Source organism: Arvicanthis niloticus, chromosome Y (genome assembly GCF_011762505.2).
Source record: "Arvicanthis niloticus isolate mArvNil1 chromosome Y, mArvNil1.pat.X, whole genome shotgun sequence".
Lineage (NCBI taxonomy): Eukaryota > Metazoa > Chordata > Mammalia > Rodentia > Muridae > Arvicanthis > Arvicanthis niloticus.
This window is the reverse complement of record NC_133431.1, coordinates 5,950,516-5,963,411: the sequence shown is the minus strand read 5'-3', so window position 1 is coordinate 5,963,411 and position 12,896 is coordinate 5,950,516. Positions and strand designations below refer to the sequence as shown.

The following is a 12,896-nucleotide window of genomic DNA, read 5'->3' as shown; positions in this document are numbered from 1 at the left end:
CAGGATGATGCCCCAGGAAGGGAATTTATACTTGACAACCTATTGCCCCCCAGTTGCATTCCTGTTTTTTTTTCCTATGGCACCTACCTTCCTCGCCTCCCTCGCCCAGGGGTGCCAGCTCCGGTGTTGGCCATCGGGACACTGGTGTCCATGCGCCGACGCAAGCTCCCCTCAGTCCCGGCTCCCCCTCGGAACCCGGCTGTGTCGTGGGTCGCTCCACCCTGCAGGTCCTTGGGCCCCTCCACTCCTGACATTCCCCGGTTCGTCGCCCCCTCTCGATACCTCAGTCTCCCTTCCTGCGCGCCCGGTCTTCTTCCACTCTCTGACCACGACCTCAGATCAGACGTGGGGACCCACTGAATGTACGCATATTAGTCAGTGGAGGAAAAGAAACTAACCAGGATTCCCTCAGTAGTGGCGAGTAAACAGGGAAGAGCCGAATCCCCACCGCGAGCGGGACATGTGGCGTACGGAAGACCCACTCCCTGGCATCGCTCATTGGGGGGGAGGGGCAAGTCCTTCTGATTGAGGCCCAGCCTGTGGACGGTCTGAGGCTGATAGCGGCCCCCGGTGCCCGGCCCGGATCTTCCCTGAGTCGGGTTGCTTGGAATGCAGCCCAAAGCGGGTGGTAAACTCCATCTAAGGCAAGAGACCCATAGTCAACAAGTACCATAAGGGAAAGTTGAAAAGAACTTTGAAGAGAGAGTTCAAGAGGGCGTGAAACTGTTAAGAGGTAAACGGGTGGGGTCCGCACAGTCCACCTGGAGGATTCAACCCTGCGGCGTGCATTCGGCCTTGCCAGCGTTCCCGGCGGATCTTTCCCGCTCTCGGTTCCTCCCGACCCCTTCGCTCGAGTAGTTCCTGCGTCCCGCCACCACCCTCATCCCCCCCCACCCCCACCCCCCACCTCCCCCCCCCCCCCGCTTCCCCTCTGGGGGAGTGTCGTTGGTGGGTGTGAGGTGTGGTGCGGGGGCGGGGTCGGCAGGGAACCACCCCCGGCCGGCAACTGGCCGCTACGGGGTGGACTTCCACCAAGGCAGTGCACCTGGATCGGCTCCGGGACGGTTGGGAAGGTGGCTGGGGGGGCGGCGTACCACATGTGGGGGCACCGAACCACCCCTCCCCGAGTGTTACAGCACCCTGGCAGCAGCGCTCGCTGGTGCTCTCGCAGAAATTGAAATGCCTGCAGTTTTATCTGGTAAAGCGAATGATTAGATGTCTTGGGGCCGAAGCGATCTCAACCTATTCTCAAACTTTAAATGGGTAAGATGCCAGGCTCCCTGGCGTGGAGCCGGGCTTGGAATGCGAGTGCCTAGTGGGCCACTTTTGGTAAGCAGAACTGGCGCTGCGGGATGAACCGAACACCGGGTTAAGGCGCCCGATGCCGACGCTCACCAGACCCCAGAAAAGGTGTTGGTTGATATAGACAGCAGGATGGTGGCCATGGAAGTCGGAATCCGCTAAGGAGTGTGTAACAACTCACCTGCCGAATCAACTAGCCCTAAAAATGGATGGCGCTGGAGCGTCGGGCCCATACCCGGCAGTTGGAACGTGACTGGAGTGGCCTCGGGCGCACATCTCCAGGCGGGCGTGGCGGGCGTCGCATGCCACCACCCCTCGGGTCTTGCCCCCAGGTGTTGGGCCCCTGGACGCTACTCCGCAAGTGGGAGGACCGCTGAGGTGAGCCTTGAAGCCTAGGGCACTGGCCCGGGTGGAACCACCGCAGGTGCAGATCTTGGTGGTAATAGCAAATATTCAAACTAGAACTTTGAAGGCCGAAGTGGAGAAAGGTTCCATGTGAACAGCAGTTGAACATGGGTCAGTCGGTCCTGAGAGATGGGCGAGTTCCATTCTGAAGGGACGGGCGATGGCCTCCGTTGCCCTCGGCTGATCAAAAGGGAGTCAGGGTTCAGATCCTTGAATCCTGAGTGGCGGAGATGGGCGCTGATCCCGGAGAAGCCTGCGGGAGCCCTGGGGAGAGTTCTCTTTTCTTTGTGAAGGGCAGGGCGCCCTAGAATGGGTTCACCCCGAGAGAGGGGCCCGGAAAGCATCGCGGTTCGGGCGGCGTCCGGTGAGCTCTCGCCGGCCCTTGAATATCTGGGGGAGAGGGTGTAAATCTCGAGCCGGGCCGTACCCATATCTGCAGCAGGTCTCCAAGGTGAACAGCCTCTAGCATGTTGGAACAATGTAGGTAAGGGAAATCGGTAAGCCGGATTCGTAACTTCCGGATAAGGATTGGCTCTAAGGGCTGGGTCACTCAGGCTGGCGAAAGAAGCGGGGCTGGGCGTGCCGCGGCTGGACGAGGCGCCACCACCCTCTCCCACGCCCGGGGAGACCCCCTTCCCTTTCCTGGCCGCCCGGAGTCACCCTCACCTCTCCCCAGAGACCCCCATTGTTTCTCCCCCTTGCCGGGTGTGGGGGCCGGCAGGTTCAGCCCCTCGCAGGCTGGAGCAGGAGGAACCCGTGGGTTCCCAGTCAGTTGGGGGGGCGGAGTCCCGGACACTGGGGGGGGGGCAGCGTCAGCGACTCTGGACGTGAGCCGGCCCTTCCCATGGATCGCCCCAGCTGCAGCGGGCATCGCGCCTGTACCTGGGGAGACCGGCGGGTTAGTGGCACAGGGGGTTGGGGAGGTTCTGGCGTGGGACCCCGGGGCCTCTCTCGTGGTCCCGGCAGCCCCGTGTGTCTTGCCCCCACGATCCTCCCCACACTGGCGCTTCCCCTGCCGGGTCCGCTTCCCCGGGCCACGGTTTTCCCCCCCCCCAGAGGCGCCTCACCTAGGCTGGCGCCTAGCAGCCGACTTAGAACTGGTGTGGGCCAGGGGAATCCGACCGTTTAATTAAAACAGAGCATCACAGAAGGCCCGCGGCGGTGTTGATGCGATGTGATTTCTGCCCAGTGCTCTGATCGTCAAAGTTAAGAAATTCAATGATGCGCGGGTAAATGGCGGGAGTAACTATGACTCTCTTAAGGTAGCCAAATGCCTTGTCATCTAATTAGTGATGCGCATGAATGGATGAACGAGATTCCCACTGTCCCTACCTACTATCCAGAGAAACCACAGCCAAGGGAACGGGCTTGGCAGAATCAGCGGGGAAAGAAGACCCTGTTGAGCTTGACTCTAGTCTGGCACCGTGAAGAGACATCATAGGTGTGGGATAAGTGGGAGGCCCCTGGCTACCCCGTTTCCGTTTTTCCACGAGGGGTTGGGGCAGGGGGTCCCCGCTTGGGTGTCCTAAGGCGAGCTCAGGGAGGACAGAAACCTCCCATGGAGCAGAAGGGCAAAAGCTCGCTTGATCTTGATTTTCAGTATGAATACAGACCGTGAAAGTGGGGCCTCACGATCCTTCTGACCTTTTGGGTTTTAAGCAGGAGGTGTCACAAAAGTTACCATAGGGATAACTGGCTTGTGGCGGCCAAGCGTTCATAGCGACATCGTCGCTTGTTGATCCTTCGATGTCGGCTCTTCCTATCATTGTGAAGCAGAATTCACCAAGCGTTGGATTGTTCACCCACTAATAGGGAACGTGAGCTGGGTTCAGACCATCGTGAGACAGGTTAGTTTTACCCTACTGATGATGTGTTGTTGCCATGGTAATCCTGCTCAGTACGAGAGGAACCGCAGGTTCAGACATTTGGTGTATGTGCTTGGCTGAGGAGCCAATGGGACGAAGCTACCATCTGTGGGATTATGGCTGAACACCTCTAAGTCCCCCCATGGGCGTCGGGACCGGGGTCCGGTGCAGAGAGCCACTCATCCCAGGAAATGGGGTGCAGGCCGGAAAGGGGGCCACCCTCTCATCCATCACGCTGATAGCACGTTCGTGTGGAACCTGGCGCTAAGGCATTCATAGAAGACCTATTTCTGGGTCGGGGTTTTGTACAGTAGCAGAGCAGCTCCCTCAGCTGTGATCTATTGAAAGTCAGCCCTCGACACAAGGGTTTGTCTCTCGCAGGCCTCCGGATGCCTGCTTGCACTCGCACTCGCGTGCGCAAGGCGGTCGACCGCTGACTCCCGGTAACGCCGACTGGCCAGGGTCTCCACCCGTCTCTCCTCTTCCTTCTCACCTCCTCCTACTCCTCTCCGAGGTGGTTCCAGCGTCAGTCATTGCAGCCCAGCCCGCTGCTGCCGCCCGCTCCCCGCCCCGGGCCCTGGCCAAGCCGGTGTGGGCAGAGAGTCGGTTGGCGGTGGCTGGCCGGTCCCGGTTGCCGGTGCGGCCGGTGGGGGTATCTTGGTCTCCACCGAAGGCCTCTCGGAGGGCATGGAATGGGGAGGTCACGGTGAAAGGGGGATTGCAAAGGGCGATCCCTGTCTCGCCCTTTGGCGCCGGCGCCAGACAGGACCCCAGCGTCGTCCTCCCCTGCGCTCGCTTCCCCGTCCTTGCAGGTTCGGGTCCCCTCCTGCGCCCGTCTCCTGTGTTGCAGTTCCCGGGAAGCGCAGCGGGGACGGTGGGGAGAAAGGGGGATTCCTCTGCCGCCCAGGCTTTTGAGGAAGCGAGTCCATCTGGGTCGCGGCATTGGCGGGCTCTCTGGTAGGGGGAGTTGCGCTCTCTTCATCCGAGCTTTCCTGTTCCTCTCTTCCTCTTCACTTCCTCATGCTCCTTGGCGCCTGCTAGGCGAGTCTGTGGGTGAGCGGGATGAGTTTCGGGAGGCAAGGCCAGAGAGGTTCCGGCGCCTCTTTTTTCTTTTCCCCTCCCTTTCCTCCTTTTTTTTTTTTTTTTTTTTTTTTTTTTTTTTTTTCCCCCGGGTTCCGGTAGACCACTTCCAAGGGTACTTGGTCTCTTTTTTTCCCCAACTCTGGGAGGTCGATCAGATATCTGGTCTGGACTCTTTTTTTTTTTTTTTTTTAATATATATATATATATATATATATATAGTCGACCAGTTGTCCCTTTTGACATTTTTTTTATTATTATAATTATTAAATTTACTTGTGTGAGGTCTACCAGTTGTCCCTTTTCACAGACTGTTTATTAAAAATGTATCTCTGTGTCCTCATATCCTTTTTTTGCCGGTTTACCAGATGTTTGTTCTGGACTCTTTTTTTTTTATTTATTTAAAATTATTGAAATTATTTAACTGTTTTAAATATACACACACATACATTCGAACGTTTTTTTTTTTCTTTGAATGGTGTGAGGTCGACCAGTTGTCTGTTTTAACAGACTGTTTTAAAAGATATGTATCTGTGTCTCCTTGACCTCCTTTACATGTGTCGACCAGATATCTGCCCTCTTTTTTTTAAATATATATATATATGTATACATATATATGTGTGTATATATACATATATATATGTGTATGTATGTCTCTATATATACATACATATATATATGTATACGTATATACATACATATATATACGTATATATGTATATATATACATATATATATGTATGTATATATGTATATATACACACATATATATGTATGTATGTCTGTGTCTCTGTCTCCCCATCCCCCTTTTTGCGGGTCCCCTTTTATTGAGCTGGTTTTTTGTTTGTTTGTTTGTTTTAAATTATATTGTGAGGTAGCCCAGTTGCCTTGTTTCACAGAGTATTATTGTTCAGCAGAATATTATATGTATGTGTGCGTATTATATATAATATGTATGTAGAAAACATATATAATTTTAAAAACACATATACACACATTTTTCTTTTTAATTATCTTATTATAATTTATATGATTTCCTTAATTATCAGGTCGGCCAGTTGTCCTATAACAAATACCAGGTTTCACACCAGTATTTCTGTGTATATGTGTATAAAATTTAAAAAGACATATGTTTGTATGTGGTCTGGACTCTTTAAATCAAATATATGAGGTACTTGCTTGATGTTTCACTTTTCTAGGGCTCACAAAAGAGATCAAACAGCTGAGAGGATTCTCTCTCTCCTCTCCTCTCTCTCCTTTCCTCTCCTCTCCTTCTCTCTCCTCTCCTCTATCTCTCTATCCTCTCCTCTTTCTCCTCTCTCCTCTCTCTCCTCTCCTCTTCTCCCTATCCTCTCTCTCTCATCTCCTCTTCTCTCTATCCTCTCTATCTATAATCAATCTATCTCTATCTTTCTCTCCTCTCCTCTTCTTCCTCTCCTCTCTTCTCTTCTCTCTTTCCTCTTCTCTCCTCTTCTCTCTGTCCCCCTCTCTTGTCTCCTCTCTCTCCCTCTCCCTCTCCCTCTCCCTCTCCCTCTCCCTCTCCCTCTCCCTCTCAGATAAGAAGTTTGACTGGTCCCTCACTCTGGCCTACCATTTTTTGGGGATCCATTTTGGGACACTGTCTCCCTGTCTGTTTTGCTATCTTTATTTTGTAGCCTTAGCTGTCTCCTTTGTGTCTCCACTGATGGTTGCTGTGTGGGACACACACACACACACACACACACGCCCCACAGTGAGGAGTCGGGGGCAATCATGGAGGAGAAGGTGGTAGGCACTGCATTGGGAAACATTGTCTGAGAGATTTGCGGAAGATGCTAATGAACCAGTGGGTTTCAATGTCAAGCCTTGTTCCCTAAAACTTAGACATGTTCTAACAAAGCCTTTTTTAAATTTTATTTATTTATTTATTTTTTGTTCCTTCTACTTGTTTTCACTCTGTAGCCCAAGCTCCCTAGCTATCAGCCTTTTTGGAATGAATATGAGCTTGCTTTGCTTCTGCTTCTGCTTCTGCTTCACTTCACCACGATTCCTTTAACAGAAGAACTTAACAGACAGATTTGTGGTTTTGCTTGCTTGCTTGCTTGCTTAACATGGTTTCCCTTTCTGTCCATGCAGGGCTCTCTGACTGCCCTTTGGAAACTCATTGAGAGGCCAGAACCAAAGTCCCCCCCCCCCCCCCCCAAAGCTGCGAGATGACCGCATGACAGCTCATTTAGGAGGAATTCCTTCCCAAGGCATGGATCATCCCAGCATGGAAAGATTGCCCTCCTTTCCTCCCTCCCTCCCTCCCATTTTCCCTCTTCCCTTGTACACTCAATAAAACAAATAAATGAATAAAGTTTCCAGTTTATTTCTTCATTTACGCTGCCTAAATTCTCCCCCAATGCCTTCAACTGCCCCCACCCCCCCATCACAATGTTCCAGGATAACCTAGCTCCTTAGAAATGCTAATGGCACTCCAACTGTTAACACACCTGTCTCTGATAAGTGATAGAGGAAGACTCTCTCTGATCCAGCCCACCACACCCTGCCAGCTCAGGGACTTCTCAGGCCTAGGATCTGGGCTGTATTTACATAACCTGGTATTTCTAACATTGTTTATTATGATTTACACACACACCAGAAGAGTGAATCAGGTCCTGTGACAGAGCTGCTACGTGCTTATTGGGACCTCTGGAAGAAAGAGCAGTCAGCAGTACCCTTAACTACTCAGCTATCTTTCCAACAGGGAAATGGAGCCTAGGCCTGTGTATTAGGAAATTACAACCTTTAGGCATCTGTATCCCCTCCTAATTTATTTATTTATTTATTTATTCATTCATTCGTTATTTATTTCGACACCAACCAAAGTTTGGGTCTTAAGGAAGCAAGCACACCCACCATTCAGGATGGATGAATTTGGAAAGTTTACCCTACAGGGTTTACCTGAAGCTTAAAGGAATGACTGTCCAGGACTGTCCTGAGGAGGGGGGGAGATAGATAGATAGATAGATAGATAGATAGATAGATAGATAGAGATATATAGATATAGATGATATAGATATTGACATAGACATTGACATAGATATAGATATATGGATGATGGTGTCACAGAACTATATAGGTGGTTCCCCTTTTTCTTAACCCTGGTAGCACAACTGGGACAGAATTACACACCAACTTAGCTGGAAGTGGTTGGATATTCAGACAAGGAACACTTGCAGTAGCTATGGTTTTGCTGCCAGAGGTTTTTGGTGGTGGTGATGATGATGGTGGTGGGGTTTTTTGGGTTTTTTTTTTTGGGGGGGGGGGGCTTATGGTAGAAAGAAACTGTATTTTCTACACTGTATTCCGATCAGAGTTTCCCATCCCAAAGCTCCTCCTAGATTGTTCTTCCTCATCCACACAATTCTACCCTGGTCCTGTAGTTGTCAGTTGGAGATGACTTCAATGCGAGTGACTTTGGACTTGTCTCCATTTTACCTTCTGAGAACTGGGTTTTCAAACAACAACAACATTTAAAGAGGGCAACAACTGACAACTGACTACTGACTACACACAAAGATGCTGTTGGCTCCTCTTTGGAGATAATACTGTGTGTGTGAAACTTCCTAAATAAACCAAAGTCTAATTCAAACTACACAAAAGAGACACTGTAGCAAATTACCATTGCTTGGGTATATAGAAAGCAGGTTTTTCTTTCCTTCTTTTCTTTCTCTTCTGTTTTTTAGAAGTTCAGCTGGTCCTGGTGGTGCATACACCCTCCCTTAATTCCAGCACTACTCATTAAATACAAGTTTTCATCTCACAAACCAGCTCTAATTAAATGTTACAATCTCTCTCTCTCTCTCTCTCTCTCTCTCTCTCTCTCTCTCCTCTGCTCCCTGTCTCTCCTCTCTCTCTCTCCTCTCTCTCCTCTCTCCTTTCTCTCTCTTCTCTCTCCTCTCTTTCTCTTCTCTCTCTTTCTCCTCTCCTCTCTCACTCCTCTCTCTCTTCTCACTCTCTCCTCTCCTCCTCTCTCCTCTCTCACTCCTCTCTCTCTTCTCTCTCTCTCCTCTCCTCCTTTCTCCTCTCTCACTCTTCTCTCTCTCTCCTCTCTCCTCTCCTCTCTCTCTCCTCTCTCTCTCTCTCCCCCCCTCCTTCCTGGGATCAATCTAAAAATGGACTGTTTTGTGTAAGCTTAAGTAGCTCCTAGCTCAATATTTCAAAACAAATGCTTCTTGTGATTCACATTTCATTTTAAGGGTACTTTCTAGATCAGAAGACCTTCCTCAGAAAAGCTTCCTTACCATTCTCCACGAGTACATTGGATTTCATCCTCGAAAGAGAGCATTAAATCCCAATGGTAGGTGGTTGAGAGCCACCATCTGGTTGCTGGGAACTGAACTCAGGACCTCTGGAAAAGCAATCAGTGCTCTTAACCACTGAGCCATCTCTCCAGCGGCCCCACCCAAGTCTAATTTTTAAAAGACAGAGATGTGAGGAAAATCAGAGGGCTCAGTGGGAGTAAGCGTGTGTCATATGGTATGGGTGCCAACAAAAAGGATTTATCTTACTCAAGGTTACATGTGGCATGAGGACGGAAATGAGGGCGGGGCGGACAACCACATGATTAGTGAAGAAATTAAACTATAGCCTGTGATACAATTCTCCCTCGTCCTCTCTGTCCCTCTCAGACATGAATAAATATTGAAATCAAGCTCAATGGACAGTGACAGGAAGCCAGGTGTGGTGCCGGAGGAAGGCAGGTCCGATCTAGGTACTAATTTCCAGGTCTATGTACAGAAGCCCCTGACTCAACTTAAAAAAAAATGAAGAGGAAAATAAGACATGCGATTAACTTACAATAAACTGAACAGAATTTTTAAAAACACACTTAAAAAAAGAGGGAGGGGGAGGCAGTAGTGGGGTAGCCTGGCTTATAGAGAAGGGTCAAACACTGTTCTGCCATTGCCTCCTCAGTTGAACACACACACAGGGCAGACAGAGAGAGTGAAAGAGAGAGAGACAGAGAGAGAGACAGAGAGAGACAGAGAGAGAGAAAGAGAGAGAGAGAGAGAGAGACAGACAGAGAGAGAGAGAGAGAGAGAGAGAGAGAGAGAGAGAGAGAGAAGGGGGAGAGAAAGAATAAAAAAATCAGGGGATGGGGGGGGGCAGGGTGGGGGCTGGGACCTACTCAGCCTGCTCTGCCTGCACAGGCTCATGCTGCCACCTACTGTCCAGCCAGCCAACCTTCCTTTAGTCTGTCTTCCCAACCACCAGCCAGCCATCAGTATCATGGAAATTCTCATCTGAGACCTGGAGAGTGAAAAAGTCCAAAAGAGTCAAGTCCAACAAGCAAGCACCTTAGAGCCTTCTGTAGCATCCAGTGCTGCAGTTGTAACTAATCTCTCCTTCAAAGTCTACTACAGAGACATGCCTGAAGAATGTTGAAATTGTTTCAAATGTACATGTGTCCTCTGAGGGGAATCCACTTTTTTTTCTGTTTTTTTAAAGTTGTTCCAAAAATGCTGAGGGATACCACACTGTGTGTGTGTGTGTGTGTGTGTGTGTGTGTGTGTGTGTGTGTGTGTATGTTCTGAAGGGCATTTTTTTCTGTTTTTTGTTTGTTTGTTTTGTTTTGGTTTTTTGGAGACAGGGTTTCTCTGTGTAGTCTTGGCTGTCCTGGAACTCACTCTGTAGGCCAGGCTGGCCTCGACCTCAGAAATCAGCCTGCCTCTGCCTCCCGAGTGCTGGGATTAAAGGCATGCACGACCACTGCCCGGCTTTTTTCTTTCTCTTTTTTTTTTTTTTTCAGAATATATCTCTAACAGGCTGGTTTCACTCCATGTAAGCCAATCTCCCTGGCAGATGTCTCACAACTTTGTCACCTCCAACATCTTGGAGTCCATAGAGTGACCTAGGCTTCACTTTATCTCTCAGGGTCTTCATGCAGGGACTCAGGATTAGGGTTGGCCCTGAGGTCTTTTGGGGTTCATGCTTGTGATTTTCCCAAGAAAGGATCTTATGTTCTTTCTTGCTTGAGAAAGGGTACATACACAGCATAAAACATTTGGTTTTGTAAAAGATGTCAGGAGAGGGCCATATTCTGGAAAGGGTATAAACTAATTACCCTTTGTTTTTGCTGTCTCTTCTACCAGTTCTATCTACTCTTCCTGGGTCTAATCTCTGCTGTGGTTGAGTAGTTTGTCTTGTGGGTTGGTGAAGATATCTGGAAATTTTAATTTATGTATAGTTTTATCTATGCAATTCCTGTCTGAAGACTTATCTACTGTGATGGTTTGAATAGGAATGGCCCCCATGGTTTCATGTGTTTGAATGCTTGTCCCATAGGGAGCTGCACTATGAGGAGGTGTGGCCTTGTTGGAGTATGTGTGGCCATGTTGGAGGAAGTGTGTCACTGTGGAGTTGGGCCTTGAGGTTTTAATAGATGTTCAAGCTACGCCCAGTGTGGACACAGTCTCCTGCTGCTGCTTATAGATCAAGATGTAGAACTCTCGCTGGGCTGTGATGGTGGCTCACACCTTTAATCCCAGCACTTGGGAGGCAGAGGCAGGCAGGTTTCTGAGTTTGAGGCCAGCCTGGTCTACAGAGTGAGTTCCAGGACAGCCAGGGCTACACAGCGAAACCCTGTCCTTAATTCTCTATAGCACCTTACTCAAATGGGAGGAAGTGAAGGAGGAAAAGATTGCAGTATTTACTATTTTAATTTTCATTATTTGGTCTTATTATTTGGTGTCTTTGTTTTCCTATGGTGTTTGGTTTAGGACTTAGTGGTGCTTTCTAATTTTTTTTATTAGTAGGGAGGGGCTGACTGCACAAAGACCCTTGGCTTTTGTGGTTGTGAGCCCTCTGGGTCTTTTGTCTGGGCTATAGCCTGCAGCATGTGTATTGATCACCTGGGTACAGCCCAGTGCAGCATCCCTCCAAGATAGAGCCAAGTACAGCAGGGGGAACCACTGTCTCTATCACCTTGGTGGGACAGAATCAAGGTGAGACTTGAACATGACCTCCAGCAGTCACTGGAGTCCAGGGATCCAGTGATGGCATGGGGAGAGTGATAGTGGGTGAGTGAGAAAGTGGGACAGAAGAAGAGGGGCCTGGCCCTGGGCCTGTTTAACTGAGAGCTGGCCAATCCAACCTAGGACTGTAAGACTGGTTCCCTTGATGTGTTTCTCTCCCAGGAAGCCTATGGGCAAGCTGGTATGTGGGCAGGGTGTGTTTCCTCTTATCAGGTCAGTGTGGCATAGGTTAAGGACTTAGGTTTTGAAGCTAAAGAGATCCAGTTCAGTCTTGGCTTCAGGTATTTGAATGATCTCTTTAACCTCTGAACCCCAGTTACTCCATCTGCAAAGTGGCAAGAGTAATAGTTCCTCGAGCATTCTATGAAGTTTAAAAACTAGCACGGTCCTCGGACACATAGGAGATGAGATCACAGAGGACCAGCTGGACCTTGGCCCAAACCCCTCCACTCTCAGGCCTCCTTTCCCATCCTGTGGATCAGATCTGAGCTGGCAGACACTGGCAGGAGGACCTGCTGTCCAGGACGCATCCATGCCTGAATGGTAAGTCACTGGCTGCATCCCTGCCTGCACTGTGATTATAGGGTACTGAGAGAGCTGCACCTCCTGATAAAAGTGAGGCACGAAAAGGAACCAGAGCTTTTGTTCTCTGAGCCATTCTATTGTGTCTCTCTCATCTCCCCCACTCCCCTCCTCTATCTCAAAAAATTAAGAAATAAAGAAAGAAAGAGGAGAAATTGAAGAGATCAAGGGCTGTCAGCATCAGATCACAACACGGGCTCCAGGAGTTGGCAGCTTTCCAGTGAATGCACAGAATTCCCTCCTCTTGCTTTCCTCAGCTCAACCTAATTAAGATAAATTGTAGTGCATCCCAAGAAACAGTTTCCTGCATCCCTGCTACCCATCAGAGCCCTCCCTCAGTGCAGTCTGTGAACACTCTCCCCGTCTGATGCTTCCCTCAGAAGAGAACCACTGAAGTGACCACCCCATTGTCCACTGCTGTGGTCAGAGTCTCCTTCCACAAGCATCTCTCAGGTCATGTCATACTGCCACCCTGGAACCTTCAGAGGGTCCCTGTTGCTTGTTTTCAGGCTCCTCAATATAGCACAAGGCTCTTCAGAATTTCACCTTGGCCTGTCTTTGCCTCATAGACATATGTTTCCAAGTAGCAGCCAAGTCTCTGTTTCCTGCATGGGTCTGTAAATTACCTGCCTTTGTGCCTTTAGCCACATGGCCCATTAGC

General features: G+C 49.6%; 1 pseudogene; it reads left to right on the top strand.

The window, feature by feature from the left end:
• Positions 1-329: 329 nt before the first annotated feature.
• Positions 330-3,944, top strand: LOC143437435 (28S ribosomal RNA; annotated as a pseudogene).
• The last annotated feature ends 8,952 nt before the right edge of the window (positions 3,945-12,896 follow it).